The 26,386-nt window shown below is 35.0% G+C and overlaps 1 protein-coding gene and 1 long non-coding RNA gene across 4 annotated transcripts in view; one reads left to right on the top strand and one right to left on the bottom strand.

Annotated features, from left to right (window-relative positions):
* Positions 1 to 26,386, bottom strand: part of RBM20 (RNA binding motif protein 20) — a 227,809-nt gene that overhangs the window by 109,985 nt on the left and 91,438 nt on the right. The window lies entirely within an intron of this gene.
* Positions 14,399 to 18,897, top strand: LOC141558414 (uncharacterized). Its single transcript, XR_012487046.1, has 2 exons — positions 14,399 to 14,662; positions 15,782 to 18,897. It is a non-coding gene; the product is annotated as an uncharacterized LOC141558414 (long non-coding RNA).

Below are 26,386 nucleotides of genomic sequence, written 5' to 3'. Positions count from 1 at the left end.
ATTTTTATTGAAAAATACTATTCTATTATCTTTATATAACCACAATTTATTCAACCATTCCCTAATTGATGGGCAACTACTCATTTTCCAATTCTTTGTCACTATAAAAGGAGCTACTAGAAACATTTTTGCACATGTGAGTTCTTTCACCACCTTTGATTTCCTTGGGATGCAGACTTAGTAATGGCACTGTTGAATCAAAGGGCATGCATGTTATGGGAGCCACCTGCTAGTGGCTGCTGGGTATCTAATTATGTTTTAGTAAAGGTTGATTGGCAATTCCTTTAAATGTGTTACGATTCACAGCTGTAGAAGCCCTAGAGAATCAACCTGCCCCTCATACTTAGGCATGGTCCTTAACAATTCTCTGTTTTTTGTTTATGGGAACATGATTATTTCCCCCTCAACAGCATGGTTAATAAATTTGTGCAGCAGCTGTTATCTGAGTCCACATGCTGAGGAATGCAAACAACATTATCAAAGTCTTTTACATCTCATTCCTCTGGATGGTTGTAGGATGAGATGCTGTAGCAGGTATTGAATCTTGTGAGATGTTAATTTGCTCTAACATCATAATAGTCCCTCATGGAAGTAAACTTTCTGACAAACAGAGAAATAGGATTGTAGTGAGAGTAGGCATTTTTCATAAGTCTCTCATCAGTCTCCTGGCTCAGCCCTTTGATAAAAAATCTTACCGGGTCTCTTCTCCCTTTCCTTCCCTGTGGATTACTGAAGGAATTCTCCTGGGAGGATCCTATTCAAGCACTGCTACTGCTGCTTTGTTTCTTATGCTCCACACTGGACATCATTTGTTACAGGAGCAACCTGCTAGTGGCTGCTGGGGATCTAATTCTGACCAGCAAAATAGATTCCTTCATGTGAAAGGATGAGACTGAGAGGCAGCTGCATTCTCTGACCTCTCTCCTCTTCTCTCTTCCCTCTGATTTATTTCATTCCCAATTCACAAGCAACATCTGTGTCAGTAAAGGCTGATTTGCAATTCTTTCAAGTATGTTATAATTCACAGCTGTGGGGAATTTTGGAAAATCGACCTGCCTCTTCACACTTGGGCATGGTCCTTAACATATGCACAGTTTTATAGTCCTTTGGCCATAGTTCAAGATAGTTCTCTAGAATAGTTTGATCATTTCACATCTCCACCAACAATGTATCAGTGTCCTAGTTTTCCCACATCCCCTCCAACATTTATCATTAATCTTTTCCTGTCATCTGAGCCAATCTGAGAGTTGTGAGATAGTACCTCCGAGTTGTTTTAATTTTCATTTCTCTAATCAATAGTTATTTAGAGCATTTTTATATGACTATAAATGGCTTTAATTTAATTCTTTGAAAATTATCTTTTCATATCCTTTGAGCATTTATCAATTGAGGAATGACTTGTATTCTTATAAATTTGACAACATTCTTTATATATTGTAGAAATGAGGGATTTATCAGAAGCACTGGAGGTAAAAATTTTTCCCAATTTTGTACCTCCCTCTAAAAAGGCATTTGTTATTAGTGTTGTTGTCATCAAATATATTAAACTCTTCATGATCCCATTTGCAGTTTTGTTTGCAAAGATACTGGAGTGAGAGGGAGGGCTGTGAGAAATGAGTGTAGATTGCAATATGGTATTTTGACTTTTTGTTGTTGTTTTTTGCATTTTAATTTCTCATTTTTTTTCTTTTTTGATTTGATTTTTCTTGTGCAACATAATTGTAGCAATATGTATAAAAGAATTGAACATGTTACCCAGCGAAAGAACTCTGGGAAATGAGTATGAACCACTACATAGAATTCCCAATCCCTCTATTTTTGTCCACCTGCATTTTTTTTATTTCCTTCACAGGTTAATTGTACACTATTTCAAAGTTCAATTCCTTTTTGTACAGCAAAACAACTGTATGGATGTGTATATATATATATATATATATATATATATATATATATATATATATATATATATATATATATATATATATATATAGTATTTAACTTATACTTTAACATATTTAACATGTATCGGTCAACCTGCCATCTGTGGGAGGAGGGGAAAAATTGGAACAAAAGGTTTTCAATTGTCAATGCTGAAAAATTACCCATGCATATATCGTAAAGAAAAAACTATAATAAAAATTAAAAATAAATAAATATAAATAAAAAATAAAAGAATTGAACATGTTTAACATAAATTGAATTACTTGCCATCTAGGGGAGTGGGTAGGAGGAAAGGAGGGAGAAAAAAACTGAAATACAAGGTTTGGCAAGAGCGAATGTTGAAAACTATCTATACATAAGTTTTCAAAATAAAAAGCTTTATAAAAAAGGATAATGCAATGGTTTTCTTCTTCACCTCATGAGGAAACTGAGGCAAACATAGCTAAATGGCTTGTTCAGAGTCACACAGCTAGTATGTATCTGAGATAAGATTTGATATCAGATAGTCCTGACTCCAAACCCAGCATTATATCCATTGCACCACCTAGAAACCTTGGAGATATTGCAGGTTCAGTTCCAAACTATAACAATAAAGTGAATATCTCAATAAAGTGATCCACATCCAAAGGGCTATAATACTGTACATATTCTTTCATTCAACAATAGTAATGCTAGGTCTATCCTAAAGATATACAAAAAGGGTAAAAGGACCCATTTAAGCATATTTATAGCAGCTCTTTCTGTGATGGCTAAGAATTGGATATAGAAGGTATGCCCATCACTAGGTGAATGACTAACCAAGCTATAATATATGGTTGTAATGGAATATTATTGTGTTATAAGAAATGACAAGTAAGATGATTTCAGAAAAACCTGGAAAGATGTAAATGAATTGATGCATGGTAAAGTGAGTAGAATCAAGAGAACATTGTATACAGTAACAGAAATATTATATAGTGTAAAACTATGAATGAATAAATTATTCTAAGTAATATGATGGTACAAGACAATCCAAAAGAACCAATGAGGAAGTACATTACTTCCAGAGAAAGAACTGATATTATTTGAATACAGATGAATTCAGCATGCTGTTTTTCTTTCATTTTTTCCTTTTATTCAAATCTTCTTGTGCAAAATAACTAATACGGAAATGTTTTACATAATTGCACATGTATAACCTATATCTGTCAGGGACAAATATATATATATCTCTGTATGTATACACACACACACATATAGGCTTGCTGTCTCAGAAATTGGGATAGGGGAGGGAGAGAAGTAATGATAGAATTTAGAACTCAAAACTTTAAATAAAAATATTTTTAAAAACTGAAAAAATGAATCTCTTGGATTTTTAAATTTCCCAATGCATATAAAAGTTATGTTTATCCTACACTGTAGTCAATTAAGTGTGTAATAGTTATTAAGTTTTTTAAAAGTAGATACCTTAAATTTTAAAAAAATTTTATTTTATTGATAAGAAATAGTAACCATCACCTGAGTCTTCAGAATCATAATCCTTTTGTTGGTGGAGGGTCTTGTCTCTGAGTTGATGGCTACTTACTGATCAAGATGATGGTCACTGAAGGTTGTGATAGCCATGATAATTTCTTAAAATAAGACAACAGTGACATTTGCCACATTAACTCTTCCTTTCACTTGAATGCTTAGAGGCCTTTGTAAGATTATTAATTGACCTAATTTCAATATCATTGTATCAGAGGAAACCCAAGGAGAAGGAGAGATAAAGGGAAGGGAAGAGGAAGTCAGTGATGCACTCAGAATACACAATATTTATTAAGTTCACTATCTTAAATGGATGCAGTTCATGGTACCTCAAAACAATAAAAATACTATCAAAGACCATTGATCACAGATCACCGTAACAGATTTAAAAATAATGAAGAAGCTTGAAATATTGCTAGAATTACCAAAATGTGATATGGAGACATAATGTGAGCACATACTGTTGGAAAAAAATGGTCCCAACAAACTTGTTTGATGTAGGGTTGTCACAAAACTTTAATTTGTAGAAAGAAATTTCTGCAAAGTGAAGAAAAACAAAGCATAATAGAACAAGGTTCGCCTATATAGAAAAAATTCATTAGTTAGCAAATCAAAGGAAGCCTTATCTGTGAAGGAGTCAGACACAAGCACCTAAGATTTAGACCTATATTTGCTACATCTTCTTTCTGTTCCTGCTTTTGGCTCATCCCCTGAAAATTGCTCATATAAAGTCAACTGTCCCAAAGAATATGATCTAAATCCAATATAATTCAACATTTATTGTTTGCTGTGTGCAGGATACTACATTAAGTATTTGGAATAAAGTTTAACATGTCATAATACCTGCTTTGAAAGATATTATAGACTAGTAGGCTAATATTTATCCAGATAAGTCCAGAGAGACAGCTTTATGTAATAGTTAAATAGCAAACTGGCCTTGAAATAAAGAATATTTATTTCATCTCCTGCCTCTGACATATGACTTGTGTGACTCTGGAAAGTCACTACCTCTCAGGACTACAATAACTCTTACAAAGCAGGTGCCAAGCTGTCTTAGTAGAAGGAGATCCCTCAACTGAAGTTCCATATAGTAATTAAATCACATGTCCAGTCCAAAAAAAGTATAAATAGGGAATGATGGGGGCAAAGGAGAGATCCAGATAAAATGAAATAGGGATAGGAAGCAGATCTCTTATTTAATTGGTCTTTGGCAATTCCCATATGTGGAAATTTTATCTACCATTGGAGGTTAACAACTTTGTAGTCTCCAGTCTTAGAAAGCTGCCTAGGAAAGCAGTGTCGAACTCAAATAGATACAGGGCTACTAAACCATACATAAGGATCCCTGTGGGAAGTAGATTGGGTCTTAAAGTGTACGTTATCTATTTTATTGTATTTTTCTTTGTGTTGTTAAATATTTCCCAATTACATTTTAATCTGGCTCCCAACTCCACTATGTGTTTAATTACCCTAGTCAAGTTAATTGCCTTGCCAAGAATCATATAGCCAGTATGTATCAAAGACAGTGCTTTAAACCAGGTTTCCCTAACCGTGAGACCAGCTTTCTATCGAATATACCATTCTGCCTCTTCAAGGAAAATTCAAAGAACAGAATGAATGGATGGATGAATGAGAATGAATGACTGCAATAAAAAGAACACTTTTAACTGGGAAGATCAGGATACTGGAGATAAGAGCAAGGGTATAAAAGATTTTCATGATGAAATAGCCACAAATGTTTGAGTGTAGCAGTAAATGCAAAGTGTCATATTTTATTACATGTCATGCCCTCCTTTTACTACTACTACTAGAGGAACCAAATCTTTAGTTCAGAATGACTCCTGGAAGACTTTTTAGCAATCATGGAACACTTCAATTGTTTCTTCTAATTCTGTAGCAGAATGGTCTCTTCTAGTGCCACTGTTACTATGAATATAGAAGAATGCTGGGTCTATAGAGGTCTATTAGCCAGACATCCAACAAACTGTTAGCACTCTAGGTCTTGGCTCCCAAAACACATTTCAGTGCGTTCCCACTGGGGAATGGACTAACACTTGCCAATTTCCATGAAGTTCCTCAACCCTGTTACTATTTGGGGATCCCATGGTTGCTGCAGACCCTGCCTCTCTGCCATAAGATAAGAAAGGATTGTCATAGGTGGGATAAATCTCTACAACAAGTGACCCTAAATTTTAGACATGTATCCTGGTGCACTAGACCATCTCTGGGACCCCATGAAGATTACTTTACTTTTTTTTTTCTAGGTTTATAATTCATCTCTGGAATAGGAATAATAGTGCTTGAACTACCCAATTTGCAGGGTTGCTGTTATTGCAGCAGGTGATAAATAGTGCACATGTTTTATAAGCTATAAAGCACTATAAAAATTTCAATTATTATTGCATGATGATGCTAACAATTTAGCTGGCCTGTGTACTTTAAAATCACTTTGAACAGAGAGAAATGCCTATGACTCAACTCAATTGATTAATGCATATATAGTTAGTAAGCATCTAAATTTTTGAATGCTGCAGTTCAGGAAGCTGGTTTGGAACCTGGAGAGTCAAAAAGAAAAAAAAACTTCAAATCCTGTCTTAAACACTTACCTGGCTGGATAGCCCTTGGTGAGTGATTTTTTTAAAAATTAATTTTATAATTATAATTTTTTTGACAGAATATATGTATGAGTAATTTTTTAAACAACATTATCCCTTGTATTTATTTTTCCAAATTATCCCCTCCCTCCCTCCACTCCCTCCCCTAGATGACAGGCAATCCCATACATTTTACATGTGTTACAGTATAACCTAGATACAATATATGTGTATAAATCCAATTTTCTTGTTGCACATTAAGTATTGGATTCCGAAGGTATAAGTAACCTGGTAGATAGACAGTAGTGCTAATATTTTACATTCAATTCCCAGTGTTCCTTTTCTGGGTGTAGTTGTTTCTGTTCATCATTGATCAGCTGGAAATGAGTTGGATCTTCTTTATGTTGAAGATTTCCACTTCCATCAGAATACATCCTCATACAGTATTGTTGTTGAAGTGTACAGTGATCTTCTGGTTCTATTCATTTCACTCAGCATCAGTTGATGTAAGTCTCTCCAAGCCTCTCTGTATTCCTCCTGCTGGTCATTTCTTACAGAGCAATAATATTCCATAACCTTCATATACCATAATTTACCCAACCATTCTCCAATTGATGGACATCCATTCATCTTCCAGTTTCTAGCCACTATGAAAAGAGCTGCCACAAACATTTTGGCACACACAGGTCCCTTTCCCCTCTTTAGTATTTCTTTGGGATATAAGCCCAGTAGTAGCACTGCTGGATCAAAGGGTATGCACAGTTTGATAACTTTTTGGGCATAATTCCAAATTGCTCTCCAGAATGGCTGGATTCTTTCACAACTCCACCAACAATGTATTAATGTCCCAGTTTTCCCACATCCCCTCCAACATTCATCATTATTTGTTCCTGTCATCTTAGCCAATCTGACAGGTGTGTAGTGGTATCTCAGAGTTGTCTTAATTTGCATTTCTCTAATCAATAGTGATTTGGAACACTCTTTCATATGAGTGATATAGTTTCAATTTCATTATCTGAGAATTGTCTGTTCATATCCTTTGACTTGGTGAGTGGATTTGAATTCCTCAGTTTCTTCATCTGTAAAATGGGGGTTATCAGTAGTATTCAGAGAGTTTTTGGAAGGATCAAGTGAAATAAACACACATACACACTACAGCACCCCAAAAGTTTTAGTGAAGCTTTAAGCACTAGCTTCCTGAGGGCAATAACTTTAAGCAATAGTTTAAAACTTCACTAAAGTTTTGGGGCACCCCATTTACAGGAAGCACTATGTAAACTTGGAAGCATTATAAAAATGCTAGCTTTTGTTTCTTAGAGATGATGATATTTGGTCTAACCAAAGCAGAAAAGGAGTTTTCCAAACAAAGAGAACCAAGTCCAATAACCCCCTTGAAAACATATATATATTTAAACTAGAACTCATGTACACCAGTGCTTATGTGTGGTGAAACATTTGAGATTTCCTGATCTATTCATCAGTTATGACTACTCTATTTTAAAAAATGGGACAAATGCAGACTTGTTTCTATTTTGTTCAAAAAACTAAATTAAAAATTGGATTATCATGTAATCTAACTAAAAATGTATGAAATTAAAAGCAAAGGTAATTATTGCTACAATTGTGTGGATATACAGTTAAAAAGGGGTGATAGGCCCTAGGAAATAAAGGACTCACATTATTTGAATGGCAACTCTGGAAATTTTAAACTGCCTTATTTATTTTCTTTAAAGGAAAAAAATTTCTCAAGTCCTTCAATTACAAAGTGGTAAAGACATACTTATAGTCTTAAGTGCATGTCATTTAAGATTTGCTGCCAAAAGATTGAGTTTCACACTCTCAAGACATAAGAGTGTTAAGATTTTTCATGAATGCACTTATGCTCTCCACTGCATAAAGACTGGCATGCTGAAAAGTCTGCCCACTAGCCCAGGAACTAATTAGTTTCCTGTATATGTAGAGAATAATGTAGAACGTTTCCTTAAGAGTTTTACCTTGATACCAAATCACAGCTTTCTCTTCAAGGCTCTTTGGTTGACGAGGTAAGTATACTAACACCAATTTACATTATCAGTTAAGAAATATTAAGTAGCTATAGTGCATATGTGGTATTGGATCTCATTTTTTAATGTTCTCTTGATCCTATTCACTTTATTTACTTTTATATATATATTTATATAATAATGTTGCTGCAAAAGAAAAATCACATCAAAAAAGGAAAAAAATGAGAAAAAGAACAAAAAGCAAATAACAAAAAGAGTGAAAATGCTATGTGGCGTTCCACACTCAGTCCCCATGGTCCTCTCTCTGGGTGTAGATGGCTCTCTTCATCACAAAACCATTGGAACTGGCCTCAATCATCTCATTGTTGGAGTCATGTCCATCAGAATTGATCATCTTATAATCTTGTTGCCGTGTATAGTGATCTCCTGGTTCTGCTCATTTCACTTAGCATCAGTTCATGTAAGTCTTTCCAAATCTCTCTAAAATTATCTTGCTGCTCATTTCTTATAGAACAATAATATTCTATAACATTCATATACCATAACTTGTTCAGCCATTCTCCAATTGATGGGCATCCACTCAGTTTCCAATTTCTTGCCACTACAAAAAAGGCTGTTGGGTCTCATTTTTATGAAAGATTAGAGATATAAACAACAACAACAAAAGCCAGAAGAGGAAATAAGCAGAAATTTTTTAGAAATACCAGGGAAAGTTGAATAGTATTTCCCCCTAATTACATGTCAAGATAATTTTTAGCATTCATTTTTACAAGATTGTTAGTTAGTTCCAAATTTTTCTCCTTCCCTCTCTCCCCTCTTCTGAAAATGGTAGGCAATTTGAGATAGGTAACACATGTGCTATTATATAAAACATATTTCTATATTAGTCACAGTTGTAAAAGAAGAACCGATCCATAGAATAAAAATCCATGAAAAAGAATAAAGTGAAAAAATTATGCTTTGATCTGCATTCAAAGTCCAACAGTTCTTTTAACTTCTCCTTTAAAAACTTCAATGCCATACCAATTAACACTTATATGTTTACTATTTATATTGTTTCATTGTCTATGGTAACTTTTAGCAAGATATAATTTCCTTCCTTATCTTTTTAAATTAGGTTTATTTTTGCTGTCTGAGACCAGGTTTGCTATCACTGTTTTGGGGGGTTTTTTTGTTTTTTTTCCAACTGAAGCATGAGATTCTGTTCTAGCTCTTTACCTTTAATCTCTCTGTGTGTATCTGTTTCATTTGCATTTCTTGTAGACAGAATATTGTAGGATTCTGATTTTTGATCATTGCATTTCCAATCATCCATGATTATTAACTATATATTTCCCTCAATTTTATATTTTTGATGTTTATTCTCTCTCTCCTTTCACCCCTTTCCTCCTCACCAGGGTTTTGCTTCTGTCTACCACCTTTCCCAATTTCCCCTTCTATCTGTTGATCAACCCTCACACTTTTAGTTAATTTACTTTACTCCTACTTCGCTGTTGGATAAGATGAGTTTCTATATTCAACTGATAGTACATATTATTCCCTCTTTGAGCCAATATATACAATATATACAGTGATGCTCATCACCCACCATACCATCTTCCTCTCCACTATAATAGGTCTTTTACATTTCTTCATGTTAAATAATTTGCCCTATTCTACCTCTCCAGTCCTTCTCTACACAGTGTACTCCTCTTTCTCCTCTCTTACTTTTTTTAATATCATTCCCTCAAATTCACCTAATACTCATACCCTCTGTCTATGTACACTCCTTCTAAGCTGTAGTATTAGTGACATAAATTTTTATATAGATTTTTAGTGCTATAAATTTTAAGAATTACAATTATCATTTTCCCATGTAAGGATGTAAACCTCTGTTGAATATATGTTTTCTTTTTCCTTTTTTGTTTGTTTATCCCTCTTTTGGTCTTGATATTGGAGATAAAAATTTTGGTTCAATTTGAGAATTCTTATGAAAGATTGAAATCTGTCTATTCTATTGAATGATCATCTTTTTTCTCTTGAGATATTATGCTTAATTTTTCTGGGTAATTATAGTCCTAGCTCCTTTTTCTTTCCAGAATATCATATTCCATTACTTCCAATCTTTTTTTTTGTTTTGTTTTGTTTTGTTTTGTTTTTGAGGTTGGGATTAAGTGACTTGCCCAGGGACACACAGCTAGGAAGTGTTAAGTGTCTGAGACCAGATTTGAACTCGGGTCCTCCTGAATTCAAGGCTGGTGCTCTATCCACTGCACCACCTAGCTGCCCCTACTTCCAATCTTTTAATGTAACAGCTGCTAAGTTTTGTGTAATCCTAATTGTGGCTCCCCAATATTTGAATTGTTTCCTTTTGGCCGCTTGTAGTATTTTTTCCTTGGCATGATCTGAAATTTAGCTATAATGTTTCTTGGAGTTTTTTATTTTGAGATTTCTTTCCTAACATAATCAGTAGATTCTTTCAATGCTTATTTTTGATTTCTCATGTCCAAAAAACTTCTTGAAATTTGCTTTCCATGTGCTCCTTTTGATTGTGGTTTTCAGGGTGCTCCAATGATTCTGATTTTGTCTCTGCTGGATCTGTGTTTCTCTATTTTTTTTCATTCTTTCAGATCACTGGTTTGCTAGAAACTCAGAAGATAGGCAGTAAAGATCTGTCTCACTCAGGTAAAAGAGGAACTCAGCTGGACTATACACTATAAAGAATAAATATGAAGAATACAAAGAAACATAGGGGAGGTAGAGGAAGTGATGTAGTGAAGAAAAAAGAAAGAAAAATGTAAAAATTCTTTGCAACTAAATAAATTAGGATCATATTAAGCAGTAATAAAACCCATGTTAAATCATAGAAAGCACAGTAGTTGGGGTTTATGAGCCATAGCATTAGAGAAATATTCTCCTACTCCTCAGGGCTGTCCCTGGAATTCTGAAGAGAACTATAGCAACCACTTTGGGAACTCAGCATGCCAATGGAAATAAAGGTTTAAGAAAATAAATAAGAGCACATACTATACAAGTATAAATCTAGGTTTAAAAAAGTGAATAGATAGAAAAGCAGAGGAGCAGAAATATTTCTCAATGACATTTCCAGATAAATGAAATTAACTGTATAAAATAAACTGTCCAAAAAAAACCCACCCTCTAGTGTGTTCAATCTCCCTTCTCTACTCCAATCCCATTCCTTTGTCTCTCATAATTTTTTTGACATCCTATTAGATTACTATGCCATATATTTAACAGTGCTACAGTCTCACAAATTAACATCATTTAGGTTAACAGCTTAACCAATATTGCTAGTAAATGATTAACCTCATTTGGTTATAAATACTACTCTCAGAATCACATTCTACATGAAAGTATAAGTATAGTATAAATCCAGAGAAGGAAAGCACATGTGCATTTAATCAACTTGCAGCAACACATTGAATGTCTAGTCACTATAACTTAGTTGAATATATAATAAAATGGTTAAGCATTAAGAAATTTATAACAGTGAAAAAATTACATTAAAATCAAGACAAAGGATAACATCCATAATTATATTTGTAGAAAGGGAATTTGAAAAAATTATATAACACTCACTTATAAATCAGTCAATAAACATTTATTAAGAGCCTACTATGTATTAAGCACTCTGCTAAGCCCTGGGAATACAAAAAAAAAAAAGATAAGACATAAACAGCAGTCCTTACCCTCATGGAGTTTATACAACCTAATGGAGAAGACAAAATGGAAACAAATATGAAAGAAATATGCAGAATAATTAGGAAAGAATTAATACATAGAAGGCATTAGAATTAAGACGAATTGGGAAAAGCTTCCTGTAGAAGGTGAGATTTTAGTTGGAATGTAAAGGAAACCAGGGAGGTCAGTACAGTAGTCAGATCAAAGGAAGAAGGCATTCTAGCAATGAGGGGCAGTCAGAGAAAATGCCTGAAGCCAAGAGTCAGAGTGTATGGTTTATGAAACAGTCAAGAGACCAGTGTCCACTAGATTGAAGAACATAATGGGGGAGGGGAGTAAGGTATAAGAAGACTGGAAAGATAGACAAGGAATAAATTATAAAGCGCTTTGAATAACAAACAATTTTGTATTTGTTTCTATGTGACAACATGCAATTTGTGCTAAAATATCAATAAGCAAAGTAATAAATAGATCACTTTCTAGATATGACAACCAATAATGATTGAAATATCTGCTGAATATGTTATACTCCAAAGAAGTCAGAAAGGTAGGAAGGTTCCTTTCTAATAGCATTTTTTTTGTAATAACAAAGAACAATGAATAAATTAATTGTGTTAAATGAATTAAATGGAGTATAATTAAGACTATTAGGAATGAGTATTATGAAGAAATCTGGAAACTTGAAAAATTTGTATGAACTGATATAAAGTAAGCAGAATCAGAACAATTTACACAATTACTACAATAATGTAAAGAAAATCAATAATTCAAGATTTCAGAACTCTGCAATCCAGTAACCAATCATGACTTCAGAAGCCTATTGGTGAAATATAACATATTGGTGAAAGACTTCTTGACTTTTGGCAGAGAGGTGGTAGATCATAGGTACAGATGAAGATATATATACTCAGTGTGGTACAAAAGAAGGGACATTGCCTCTGAAGCTGCAGGATGTGTGTGCAAATCCCACTTCTAATTCTTACTATGTAAATTTGAACTAGTCAGTTTATTTCTCAGTTTCTTCTTCAATAAAATGAAGTGACTGGTTTAGATGACTTTTGAGGTCTTTTCTGGTCCCAGAGCTTTAATCTATTTTCAGACTCAATGTGATAATTGCTTTGCTCACTCACTAGTATTTATTTGTTACAAGGAAGGATTCTATTGAGGGCAGGAGACGGAGAAATCATTGGGAAGAGACAATACAATTTTTTTTTAAAAGAAAGAGAACGAAAAAATAAAACCTATTTTAAAACCATGCCTTCTTTAATTTAATGTAGGAGCTTGAAAGTAGAAAAGACCAAAAGATGGAAATAGGTTTAAAAAAAAAAAGGAAAATAATTTCCTCATCAAAGTGTTAGGCCACAGTTCTCTTTTATTGTCCTAATTCAGTTTCCCTAATTATCCTGACTCACTCCTGCCTTGGTTTCCCGGCTTCTCAGTTCTGCAAAACCTCCCCCTCTTTATCAGAATACTTGATAAGGATAAAAGATCTTATGTTTTAGAATATCAGAATGCCTCTCCCCATCCCAAGCTATTAGAATATCAGATACTGTCTTAGCAAGATGCCTCTCCCCAAGTCCTGGGTGCTTCCTCCAGATTATGTCATCCCCTTTCTGGAGGCTCACCCCACCTTGTCAGAATCCTATTCCCACTCTCAGTACTCTGACTCCACCCCTGCCTCAGTCTACCCCCTGCTTCTGAGCCATGTGTTTATATGTCATTGAGAACTCTGATTGTTGGCTGGATTCTTGGAGATGATAGTCTCTTTCAGCCCTGGGACCAAACCATGGATCCATTTGATTCCAGTATATCCATTAGTAAATTATTAAATACCTTCTAATCTCTATCTTGCTCAGTTTCTCTGGCATTACAAAAGCAGCTTCAGAAGGGAAAGTTGGTTCGTTGTTTTTTTTAATAACAGATAATCCCAGGGACAATACAAATATGGAAAACAACAATAATAGCTAAGCTTTATATCATGTTTTTAAATTTTATAAAGTGCTTTACATATATTATTTGATCCTCATAACAACCCCCATAGTCTGGTGCTGTTATTATCTCCATTTAATGGCTAAAGAAACTGAAGCTAGAAAAAGTTAAGCAATTTGCTCAAACTCACACAAACACAACAGCCACATGCAAACTGGTTAACAAAAATCAGCTAAAAGGTTTTATATCCCTTGACAGGGAAAGGAAAGTAAGGAGAGAAGCTTCAATCAAGGTTAAAAAGAAGTAGGCTGGCAGCAAAATATTCCCATTACCTGAGTTTAGAGGTGATAATCTTTGAAAGTAAAATAAACCAACAAGCATCTCTTTGGTGCTCATCAGTCATGGTCTTTGGAATAGCAAATGCCCTGTCAAATACCGAGCTATGTACATCTGTGAAAAGTAAGGTATTATCAAGAATAGTCCCAGAGGGAAGTCAATGGCTTCTCAGCCCGAACAAAAACCAGGTGAGTTAAACACTAAAGCAGAAGCCACATCTCATTTACTTGTGAGTGTCGTTTATAATTGTGCTCCAACAACAAAGAGCTAAGCCAAGCCCAGAATATTTATAGCAACAACAAATCTCTATGAGTTTCCTTCCTTCCTCACATCCGGAGATCAGTTGTCCATACCAGTCCTCCTCCAGACTCTCAGTACTATAAGAACATAAAAGCAGCACTTGATTCTGAGTCTGAAGGCTATGGGTTCCAAACTAAAGACTCTATGCTTTCTGTTTCTTGGTCTCCTGCCAGACACCACTGCTGAATGATGCTCAAGAATGATTCTCGATCAACAAGAATATGTCTGTCCTTTTTTGATTTGACCTCAGCTCCAAATTATCAGCATAAAAGAAAGGAATGGTGACGGGAATAAAACAAATCAAGACACCATGACAGATCTGAATTCTGAAGGAAAGAAGGAAAATTGGAACTACAAAAAAGTCTTGCTACGGTAAGGAGTCAAGCACTAAATTCTCCTTGAAATGAATTATGATTTGAATAATCTTGTTTTGCAATCCATAGTTACAAAGCCCAGTTACTATTGGGAAGTTTCCTGGTTGTTGTGGTTTTAATTAATTGATTAAGTCCAATTAAACTGACTAAGCTTAAAGGTTTAATCTAGCACTGGGGGTTAATACAACTAGTGCTTTTCACAAAAGACCTCAAAGATTCAAAAGATTTAATTTTTTTTTTTTTTTTTTTTTTTTTTTTTTTACCATGGAACAGTTTTTCCAATTTCAAAGTGAGATACAAGAAAAATGCAAGATGAAGTATATTTGTCTGGATCATTTCCTATATGATTCTCATTCCAGTGCATAAATTTATTCCAAAAAAGTCATCGCATCCTGGGTTAGAAAAACTGGATATCAGATAAAAAAGAACTTGAGGAACTAATTATCTTTATATAAAACTAGCAACCATAACTGGTAGAAATTGACAAATAGCTGAGGAAAAAAAACATGTTGTAAAACCTTGAACATAAGTCTGTTTGTGGAAAATCAAGATTATAGAACATGTAGAAAAAATCATATTTGAGCAGAGGAATATAAGAATTTTGGGGGGATTTCTCAAAAAAAATTTCTCAGCAGTAGCAAGTAATTTTAAAAATAACAATTCACAAATTTACATAGTAATTTAAATTTTAAGAGGTACTTTCCTTTTCAACAATGTTGTGGGGCAGTAAAAGGGAGATCTAATCTCACCATTTTACAGATAACTTATTGATTGAATGAATGAATGGATAAGCAAATGAGGGATTTTTAAAAGCACTTATTAAGTTCTTACTATGTCCAAAGCACTGTGCTAGGCACTGAGGATACCAAAAAAAAAAAAAAAAAAAAAAAAAAGTAAGACAATCTCTGTCCTAGAGAAGGCAGTACATAGAAGATTTTATTTATAAATCAGCTGGAAAGGTCCCATGGTTCTTAGGATGCAGCAGCAAAGCAAATGATAATGTCTCTTCTTTAATGTCATTTCCACTGATGAAATTAAATGAGTTTCCAAAACTAATCTGACAATCCTGCCATCTGAAAATGCCAAGGATTTTGATAATGAGAACTTTCTTTTCTAGGTCTTCAGTAGCTGCTGCTGCTATACCTTCAGAAGCAGTTTCCATACTGAGTGATGTTACATGATATGACCAAAGGGCTAGGCTGGGAAGCAGGACCAGTAATCTGGGCAGTGCTGCCACACCTGGGATTTGGGTGACTATCTCCTCTGCTATTGGTATCTTGTCAGCAATTGGTATTGGTGACTATGAGGAAGATATATCCTTTCTCCAAAGTTCATTGAGTTCACCTTAAGGTGACTGAGGATCTCAGGATATTAGCAAGATAAGCAGAGGGAAGAGGAAAGAGAGGAAGAGGTTCTGCTTTTTCCAAAGCAGATTTTATGTTTAAGATTTTATGTTATCTTCATCACAAAAAGAAAAACAGTAATGAGATAATGGTAAGTCACATACTGATTTAGAAAACCATGTATTAACATTGTCTATATTCTATTGTATTTTTATTGATTTTCTTAAATATTTGCCAATTTTATCTTAATCTATTTTTGCCTTCAAGAACTCCGCTACAATGCTTCTATAGGCCTCCTGTAGTGCGTGGTCTCTAAAGTCAATTCAACTTCTGTCTGTAACAAATACTGGTCATATGATTGAGTTTTCCAAGTGTTCATTGGTCTGATCAATGGGACACACTGTACCTTGACCCAACCATAGTGGTACCTTTTTTGGTTTTATTCCAGAATGAAGGAAAACAACAAATCAATATTTTATAAAGTATAAAAGAAAAACCTTAGAGAAATAAAACCTTAGAGAAATCACAGCGACAAAAAGTCAAAGATGGAGGCAAGATATTTCTAAGTAGAAGTAACTAATAAGATTTTTTTCTTCTTCCTTCTTTTTTTTCCTTTTTCCTTCCTTCCTTTCTTTTTCTTTCTCCCCTTCTTTCCTTTCTTCCTTTTTTTCCTTTTTTTATTGGCTTCTTTCTTTACTGATGCTTATTCTAAGGGTTCTGGGATGGGAAACTTATTAAAAAACAAGGAGAAAATAGATAAAATATTATCACACTTCTAAAAATACTCACTCATAATTCAAAAGTGATGAAGAAAGTGATAACCATATAAAAAGCTTTCTACATTTCTGAAATAATCTACCAACATCAGAGATTACAGTACTCAGACATGGACAATACTATAAATCATACCCAAAGAAGGGCTATTTGTGGTTACATGCGGGCACTCAACTGATAATTTTACTCAATTCAACAAACATTAAGCACCTTCTTTGTACTACCCACAATGACATGCTCTGAAAAAAAAATAACTCTTTTAGAGCACAGGATTTGTACATAATAAAACTTAATAAATTATTAAGTACCTTCTATGTGTTAAGTACTACAGGGAACAGAAAATTTGAAAAAAAAATACAACTGATCCTTGTCTTCATAGAACTTAAAATCTAGTGGCAGTAAGACACACATTTTTTTAAAAGGCAGAAAGTACAAACTACTACATAAAAGCCAAGTAATGGGAACACCCTCATGAATAACATTAATAACTCACATTTATATGACACTTGAAGATTTACAAAGTGTTTTCCTCACAATAGCCCTGCTACAATAGTAGCAGAAGTGAGAGACATTATTTTTGGTAAGAGGAACATAGAAGAAGACTTCATGGGGAATTGTAGCATCTAAAATGAGCCCTAAAGGATAGATTTTAACAGCAGAAAAATTAGTATAAACAAAATTAGAGTTTAAAAGCAAATGGCATGTTTGGGGAATGGAGAATTGTTCAAAAATTTTAATAAAACCCCACAAGACTAATAGGGTTAAGTCCAGAAGCATTAAATTTGTATGTTCTCAAATCTTTAAACTCAGGGCCTTGCCTCAGAGCAATTGTGTCTATAAATCCACAAAAGTACATTCACAGAGCCTGAGAAAACCATGGCAAATGTTTCATAAGCAACCAGTTCACCAGACTCCCTTCCACCCTGACAGCAGTTCTAGGCCTAGCTGGTATATTATCTACAGCTGACACCTGCCATATAACAGCATCTGGATTTCTCAGTTCCATTTAAAAAGAGAAAGAGAAAATGATACAAACATTTCCCAAGAGAGAAGAGATTAAGAGAGCGCCTCACTGAGCTATTCTAATGAGATGTCACCAGACTCAAAGACATTACAGATGCGTCCAGGTTTACTAGTAAACTACTCAGACTTGTTTCAAGTTAAGAATGAAGGCAGTGTTGTCTAAAATAAGCTCAGAAAAACTTGGAAGGAGTCTTTAAAAAATCTAAAGGAAACAACTGGCGTGTTGTTTTTGTTTTTTAAACCAGCTAACAAATAATGAAAGAGAATATTTTGTATCATAAGTTATGCAACATCACAAGTTTGTAAGATCAGTGAAATCCCTCTCATCTTGAATTCATTCTTTCTCTGCTTTTCCATCAAGAATTAGGACATTATTTTAAGGAGAGAGAATTCTGTGGTAATCAAGCATGCAAACAAGAAGTAATGGAAAGAAGCAGGAGTTAGCAAGCCTAGGTTCCAATACTGGTTCTGCCATGGACAAGTTTCTCAGTTCTCTGGATCTCAATTTCCCTATTTGTAAAAGAGGATATCATCTCTCCTGCTTCATTGATGGTATTGTTGCTCCAATGAGACAATAGATAGGAAATCACTTCACTAATTATATGTCCTATACATATGTGGAAGAGAGGTGTCACACATACCCTAGGTAGCCCAGTAATATGTGTCTGCAGAGATTCTTAGATATTCTTTAGTGGCTTTCCTTGCTACTTGAACTTGACCCCACTGCTGTCAGTGAAATATTAGCTGGCAAATCTATCTCCAGAGAGACAACTATGAGAGCAGATTGAAGAAGGGTTTTTTCCACTTTACTTTTTTTGCCTTTTTTCCTGCAACATGACAAATATGAAAATACGTTTTGCATGATTTCATATGTTGATGGATATTATATTGCTTGCCTTCTCAATGGGTAAGGGAGAGAATTTTGCATGATTTCATATGTTGATGGATATTATATTGCTTGCCATCTGTGGGTAAGGGAGAGAATTTTGAGCTGAAAATTTAAAAATGAAAAATTTTTAAAGGGAGAATTTAACCATAACATAGGGCAGAAACTTCTTGTGTACAAAATAAAAAGCATTTAAACAACAAAAAAGGAAATACTCTATTTTTCTTTTTCTATAATTTTAATAGTATTTTATTTTGCCAAATACATGCAAAGATAATGTTCAATATTCACCTTGGCAAAAACCTTGTGTTCTAAGTTTTTCTCCCTCTTTTTCCCCCCTCCTCAGAACAATAAGCAATCCAATATAGGTTAAAGATATGCAATTCTTCTAAACATAAGGAAATTTTCTTTGGTGATAATGGATTCTGACATTAGATTTGAATGGCTGCCCCTCATTTAACTTTAACATTACACAAACATTTTCCATGATACTCACCTATATATAGCCTTTTATGTACACACACACACACACACACACACACACACACACACACACACACACAAACACACACACATTAAAAGAAGAAGAGAAGCAAGTTAAGGGAAATTTGGATCATTTCTTATTATTTTGCATGGTAGAGTGGGAGGAACAGGTTAAGTTCCAATCCTACCTCTGACATTTACTTACTGACATTACTGAAGTTGGGAAAATGACTTCATCTTCCTTTTCTCTCTTCACTTTCCTTATCTGTAAAATAAAGGTATTGGACTAGGTGGCCTTGTATGTCTCTTCCAGTTCTAGAGCTAGGAGACTATCAGTTGAAGGTAGAATGAAGCATACAATAAAATCCTTATCTGGAATACAAGTTTTCAACCTGGGTATTACTCTTGACTCCCCACTTTTTCTTACCTCCTCATATCTGATTAGTTGTCAAGCCCTATTATTCTTATCTTCATAATTTCTGTCAATCCTGCAGTAATCCTTTTCATCCCTCATCATCTCATGCCTGGACTGCTGCAATAGCCTGCCAGTTGTAACATCTCCCTGCCTCAAGTTTTGCCCCATTCCAATCTATCCTCCACTCAGCTGTCAAAGTAATTTTCTAGCATACAGGTATGACCAGATCATCCTTCTATTCAATAAACTCCAGTGACTCCCTATTATCTCCAAGATCAAATGTAAAATCCTCTAGCTTTTTAAAACTCTTTATAACTTGGACCCTTTCTATCTTTCTAATTTTTTCTAACATGTATTCTGCAATCTAGTATTATGGATCTCCTTGATGTAGCCTGCATATGAGCCTTGCCTATATTAGGAGCTCACTAAATGCTAACTGAATGATTGATATGACACTCAATCTTCCAACTCCAAACATTTTCACTGCTATCCCTCATGACCAGAACATACCCTCATCTCTGCTTCCCAACTAACCTGCCTTCTTTTAAGTCTCCACTAAAGTCGTACGTTCTGCAAGAATCCTATAGTAATCCTTAATTTCAGTGCCTTCTATCTGACCCTACTCCTCGTTTATCCCATCTTATCTCATTTATATCTATTTATTTGCATGTAACATTTCAAATTCTAGAGTAATACAGTGGGAGAAATGCTAGACCTAGAGTAGAAGAAAATCTGGATTCCAATATCTACTTCCCCACTAGAAACAGTTGATTGATACTAGGCCAGCCACCTCACTTCTCAGAATCTGTTTCCTTCACCCAACTCACCTCCCATTCAAAATGGGAGTAATCATTATAATACCTACTATACAAAGCTGTTATGAGGTTCAAATGAGGGAACATCTGTTGTACTTTGCAAATCTGAAAGCACTAAGCAAATGTCAAGCCTTTTTTTTTTATTTAACTCAGCAGCCACATCATCAATAACCATAATAAAAAGAACTTGACCTTTGTCAAGAGTCAATATCTTCTGACTTCTAGACATGCAGCCTGGGAGAGAAACACACCAAAGTGAAATCCAAACCTCAGGCCATTTAAAGGGTCACAGACCAAACACCATTAGGTGTGAGAGTCTGGATACTCAGTGTCCTGTCCCTAAAGGACAGGACATTCCACTAACTGGTCTAGACAGCAGGCTGGGGAAGGGGGAGGTGGAAGGCTGAGAAAATCTGGAAGCTTGGGAGAAGAAAGGAGAGAAGGGTATTAGAAGGGAGAAAGGAGGAGAAAACTGAACGAGAAAGGAAAAAGGGGTGGAAAGTGGGGATGGTGGATGGAGCCACCGTGTCTTGCTGGCAGCACATCTTTCCTTACCAAGTTGACTTTGTTGCTGTGAATGATGTTCAACTGGCCACAGCATCAAAAACTTGCCAGAATCTGAGAGGTGGGGGGGTGGAGTCTTGCAGACGCAGCAGATTCCCATCTGTCATCAAGACCAAGCTGTGGCTGTCAATCCTACAGGCCTGCCAGCTTCCCGGGGAAACTTTAGTGTTACCAATCAGCTCAGCCTACCTCGCACACGCCACCCCAGCTACGCACCATAAAATTAGAGATTTTACAAGAGTTATGGATTTGGAGCTGCCCTACAAGAAAGCAGCACTGAAGGGCTCTGTGGCTCCCCAAAATGCCTGGTTGGGGAATACTTAGTACTAAAATTCCTGCTTCTTGGACATGGAAGGACATCTCTAACAAAATGGAGCTTTATTTTGATATATAACCAAAATTTGTCCCAACATAAAAATCAGCCACATTTCCTTACAGGAAAAAAAGGCAGCTGGGATGAGGGGTGGGGGGAGCATTTCTGCTTGCGTAGGTAGAAAAAAGACAGCTGGAAAGACAATTTCACTCTCTTATGTTTCATTCATGCTGTTTCTGAATCTCAGTTATGCCCAGTCATTTTCCCTTTAGGAAATGATGCTTTTTTTTTCCTGGGGAAAAAAGTAATCAACAAAGAAGTAATCTAGAACATTAACTACTGATCTGGAACACTAAAACCATCTTAAAATTTAAAACTATTACTCCTGCTGAAAACTTTAAAGGTTTGGGTTTCTATTTCTTTGTTCATCTTCATGACTTACCTATTATCCTGGGAGGACAGGTATTATTATATTCATTGTATAGATGGGTGACCTGCCTGAGGTCTTAGAACTCAGACATGATAAGAACAGATCCCAAGCAGGACTCATCGGGTAAGTACAGTAGGCACTTGATAAATGCTTTTTGGTGATAATGGTGATCCTGCCTTCCAACCCAGTGTTCTCGCTCCTCAGATGATTCACACAAGGCAAAAATATCTTCTTTGGCTACAAAGAAAGAATGTAGACTTGCAAGCTGCCTAAAGTGACAGATCCCAAGCACAGCTACAATGTGACAATTTACCCGCAGCATGGATAAATTTGGTAAAGAAGCCAAAGACAAACTCAAGAAGACCGAGTTAAAGATAATCTACCCCATTCTCACCATTCACCCCTTTAAAGTGATTAATCTGAAAACCTAAGTATTAATCCATCAGATTTATCACTTCTCATCTAGGAGTAGAACTGGGGAATTGTAATAATGAACTACCTCCATTTTTCCAACATGACCCCCCAATTCTCTTTCCCCATTTTATGAATCTCTGTTACAAGATATTAAATTATCACTGCTTCCTTTATCATTCATCACACAAACCAGCAATTCCATGTTAGAGTTATCCTGATTCAATAGCAATCCTGTTTAAACAACTGTAATTTATGCCTTTTGCAATCTTTTAGCCAGAAGGTTACAGAAATACTGTCAGGATCGAGACCACCTGAAATATCGGAAATAATCCTAGTTTACTGATAAAAGCAAATAAAACATTCATTTACCATATTAAATGCTAGCGACAGGAACTAGCATCTAGTGTATAATCTTTGGTTTCCTGACAAGTGAGGTGCAGATATTCTTAAAACTTTCAACTATGGGATCCTTCCTAATCTCTTGCTTTCTGTCCATTCCCTCAGATGGTGCCATGTCCTTCCAGATTCCAGAATTCAGTTATCTCAAAGCATAGCCAGATAATATAATGGTTTTCCTAACAGTCAGAATGGAGTTAGCTACAAAGACAGGATCTGGAGAACACTAGCATTTGTTTTATCAACTCCCTCACAGGGCTTTCATTATCTACTGCACAAGATTTTCCAAAAGGCAAAATAAGCTAATGTGTCTAAAATTACATGTAACAATAAAGTGCAGTACAAATGTAGGCTATCGATCAGAATTCTGGCAAGAGTAGGGATATTCCACATTCCGTCTATCTTCTGACAGCTCATTCCATAGAGGTCAAAGCTAAGCAGATGATCTATGGACATGAAAATACAGAACTCACCTGCCTCTGGTCATTCTGGGGAACTAGGGATTATGTTAACAACAAGCAAATATTTTTAAATTACCTTCTGTGTTCTGAGAGATCATCTTAGTGGCTAAAGAGTCAGCCTCAAAGTCAGGAAGAGGGGTATTTGAGGATTGCCTCTGATTCATACTGTCTTTGTGACCCTCATCAGGCAGATTACTCAATTTAACCTCTCCACACTCTAGGCAACTCTTTAAGATTACAAATTTCAGAGAAAGTGTTGGCTGGCATTTGTAGGAAAAAAAAATTCCCAATCGAGTAATTCCCTAAATCATTGAAATCACAAGCCCAATCCCTATTCCCTCTCTAAATTAAAACTTTAGTGTTAGGTCCCCAAGGGGCATACAAAGTCTAAATAAGATATGGTACTTGCCTTATGAAAAATAAAATTTTATCTCAAACTGACGAATTTACTAATCCCTTTTTTCCTTTCTCTTGGAGGGCAACTTCTTCAAAGAGATCACATGATTTTGTTCAAGAAGAAAGAAGAATTAAGAGAATGCTCTTTTTTTTTTTTAACCCATCAGAAAATAACAGGAACTAGAAGAATCCTAATAAATTATTCAGTGAGTAAGCAGTTATTAAGCACCTACTGTGTACCAAGTACTATGTTAAACACTAAGGATACAATGAAAGATGAAAGACAGTCCTCTCAAGGAACACAATCTAACAATAATAGCTGATAAAGCACCAGCCCTGAAGTCAGGAGGACCTGAGTTCAAAAGTTCAAAAATGACCCAGACATTTAACACTTCCTAGCTGTGTGATCCTAGGCAAGTCACTTAACCCTAATTATCTCAGCCAAAAAAAGAAAAGAAAAGAAAAGAAAAAAAGAAGAGATTAGTAATTTCCCCTGACCATATATGAATATATCTGCCTTTGATACTTATATATACAAATACACATTATAGCATACACATACAATGTGACTATGTACATTATAATATGCTTAGATATGCCTGTGCATATACACATACGTATGTATATAAATGTTGATGGGAGAAAGAAAACAAAAATCTCTTTAGTAGTTTTATTTTTAGTCACCAAATAAGTCCAGCAAACAGCTAAATAGTTGTTAAATATAAATATGTAATTATATTTAATAATGATTAAGTGCAGGCTTATGAGATTACATATTAAGTATAACTAAGTATGTTAAGGATATGTATACAAGATTTAGGGGGCAGCTAGGCAGCTAGATGATTCAGTGGATAAAGTGATCCCAAAAGACCCAAGTTCAAATCTGACCTCAGAAACTTTTTAGCTGTGTGAACCTGAAAAAGTCATAATTTCTGTTTGTTTTAATCTACTAGAGAAGGAAATGGCAAACCTCTCCAGTATCTTTGCCCCCCCCAAAAATATCAAGGACAGCACTGGCATGCTATGATCCATGGGGATGTGAAAAGTTGGATGTGACTGAATAACAATTGAATATAGGAAAAAGAGATAGTCTAGAATCCAGTAAGGTCTTGTCCCTGTCTTATTCTGTCTGGGTGACTCTTGATGAGGTATAATGCTCTATTTAATTTTCTAAGTGGAAAAGGCACTATCTTGGTAAAAGAAATCCCTTCATCTGGGAATTCCTTAGAGACTAGTAAAATCATAGGTCTAGTCCCCAATCCTATATAAGATTATTTCTTCCCTGGAGGTGATAAGCTACTCAACAAGAGAGTGAGCCTTAGAGCAGAGCTAGCTGGTGATTCTAGGATGAATCTTAAACATAAATATCTATGGATTAAGTTGTTTTTTTTGGGGGGGAGGAAGTATATAAGCATGCATGCATGCATGCATGTGTAAATGTGTGTGAAAAAAAAATGTGTTTACTCCAGTTCCCAAGTATAGTTCCTGTGATTTCTGGAAAATAAAAACTCAAGCACATGCACATACATACATACACAGAGATCTGCTTTTTCCTCCTTCTACAACCTTTTTGGTATTAAATTAAATAAAAATAATAAACAAATAAAATAACGAAACTTTTAAAATAAATTAAAAAGCACTCTTTGAGAAATTTGTAAATTAAGAGCTATTACTATATAAATAAAGGTCATTCTTTGTTGTCAAAAATGACAGTACTGATAGTAATTTATTTTGCATGTATATTTAAATTTCTCCCAAAAGAATGGAAATTCTGTTAGGATAGCAATTGTTCCATTTGTGTCTGAATCTCTGGCACTTAGGATATGGTGTGACACTTAATAAACTCTTGTTAATTGGCTCCTCTACACCTATAAAAGAAAGATTTGTTCAATTCTCTTTACTATATGATGCATTAGTGAAGTTTGTCATTCAGCACTTTTTGCTCTTACAGAAATGTCTACAACCAGAGCCACACAGTGTTCTATATGTATTTTTCCTTGAAGGTATCTTGTCATTTTGTTCCTGTTTCACTGGATCAACAAGACAGGAAAAATTTCCATGGAAATATCATTAATGTCCTGTCCATGTATCTTAATTTAGATTTCCCCATTTAGCCATTTATTATCACTGGCACTGGTATAAAGGGAATGGGGGAGTAGGAATCCAGGATGCAGACAAGCAAGGAAAGCACTGCAGATGATGCTTTATGAGTAGGACAGACATGCTTCCACATGAAAAAAGCAGATTAGGAGGTCACATGTCTTTGGGATTTTTAAGGAGGGCAACAGCCAGGGACACTGCTAAAGTTTGTTTATTTGCCCTTGGGTCATATGAAAAGTCAAAGTATGTGTAATAATAACTTACCGCCAGGAACAACTGCATTTAGGCAGGTCACTTTGATGAGGTGAAGCATATTCTTAACTCCTGCATGGCTATTATAGAGCTAACATACCTAATAATGTTAGTATCTGATATGTTATGTATGTTAATAATGCCTATTATAAATGAAGCTGACTCAGAAAATCCCAAGACTATAACAGCAGGCTAAGGGTCTTATCTAAAAGAAATGAGATTTTGAATGAGACTGGCTGATAACTACAAATATCATTTGCAGCTTTGTGATTGATGTTATCTGGAACATAATTAACACTTACAGTAAAATCATCAGTGGAGAAACTATGGCAAGGGTCTTACAAATGATACTCAGATCAGTGGGACCATTTATCTGATGTCTATTTCAAACTGTGGTTGTAGGAAATCAATATAAATTGGGTGTGTACGCTGTAACATTTTTTTAAAAATTCATAAAGAAATCTTTAATTTGCAAAAGAGAACAAAAGGAAATTTTGTATAGAATACAGACAAGACAGTTTTGAAAATAACATTTAGACTTTCATAGAATTTATTTTATACTTTTTTTAAAGTAAGGAGTATGTAGAATGTAGAATCATTCTTTCCACTATGTGTATGAAAAAGGTAATTTTTTGGTATCTAAGTTGAGAATTTTAA

The sequence above is a fragment of the Sminthopsis crassicaudata genome, chromosome 2, assembly GCF_048593235.1.
Source record: "Sminthopsis crassicaudata isolate SCR6 chromosome 2, ASM4859323v1, whole genome shotgun sequence".
NCBI classification, from domain to species: Eukaryota; Metazoa; Chordata; class Mammalia; order Dasyuromorphia; family Dasyuridae; genus Sminthopsis; species Sminthopsis crassicaudata.
Note: the sequence above shows the minus strand (reverse complement) of the source record. Positions and strands in the feature narration are given on the sequence as shown.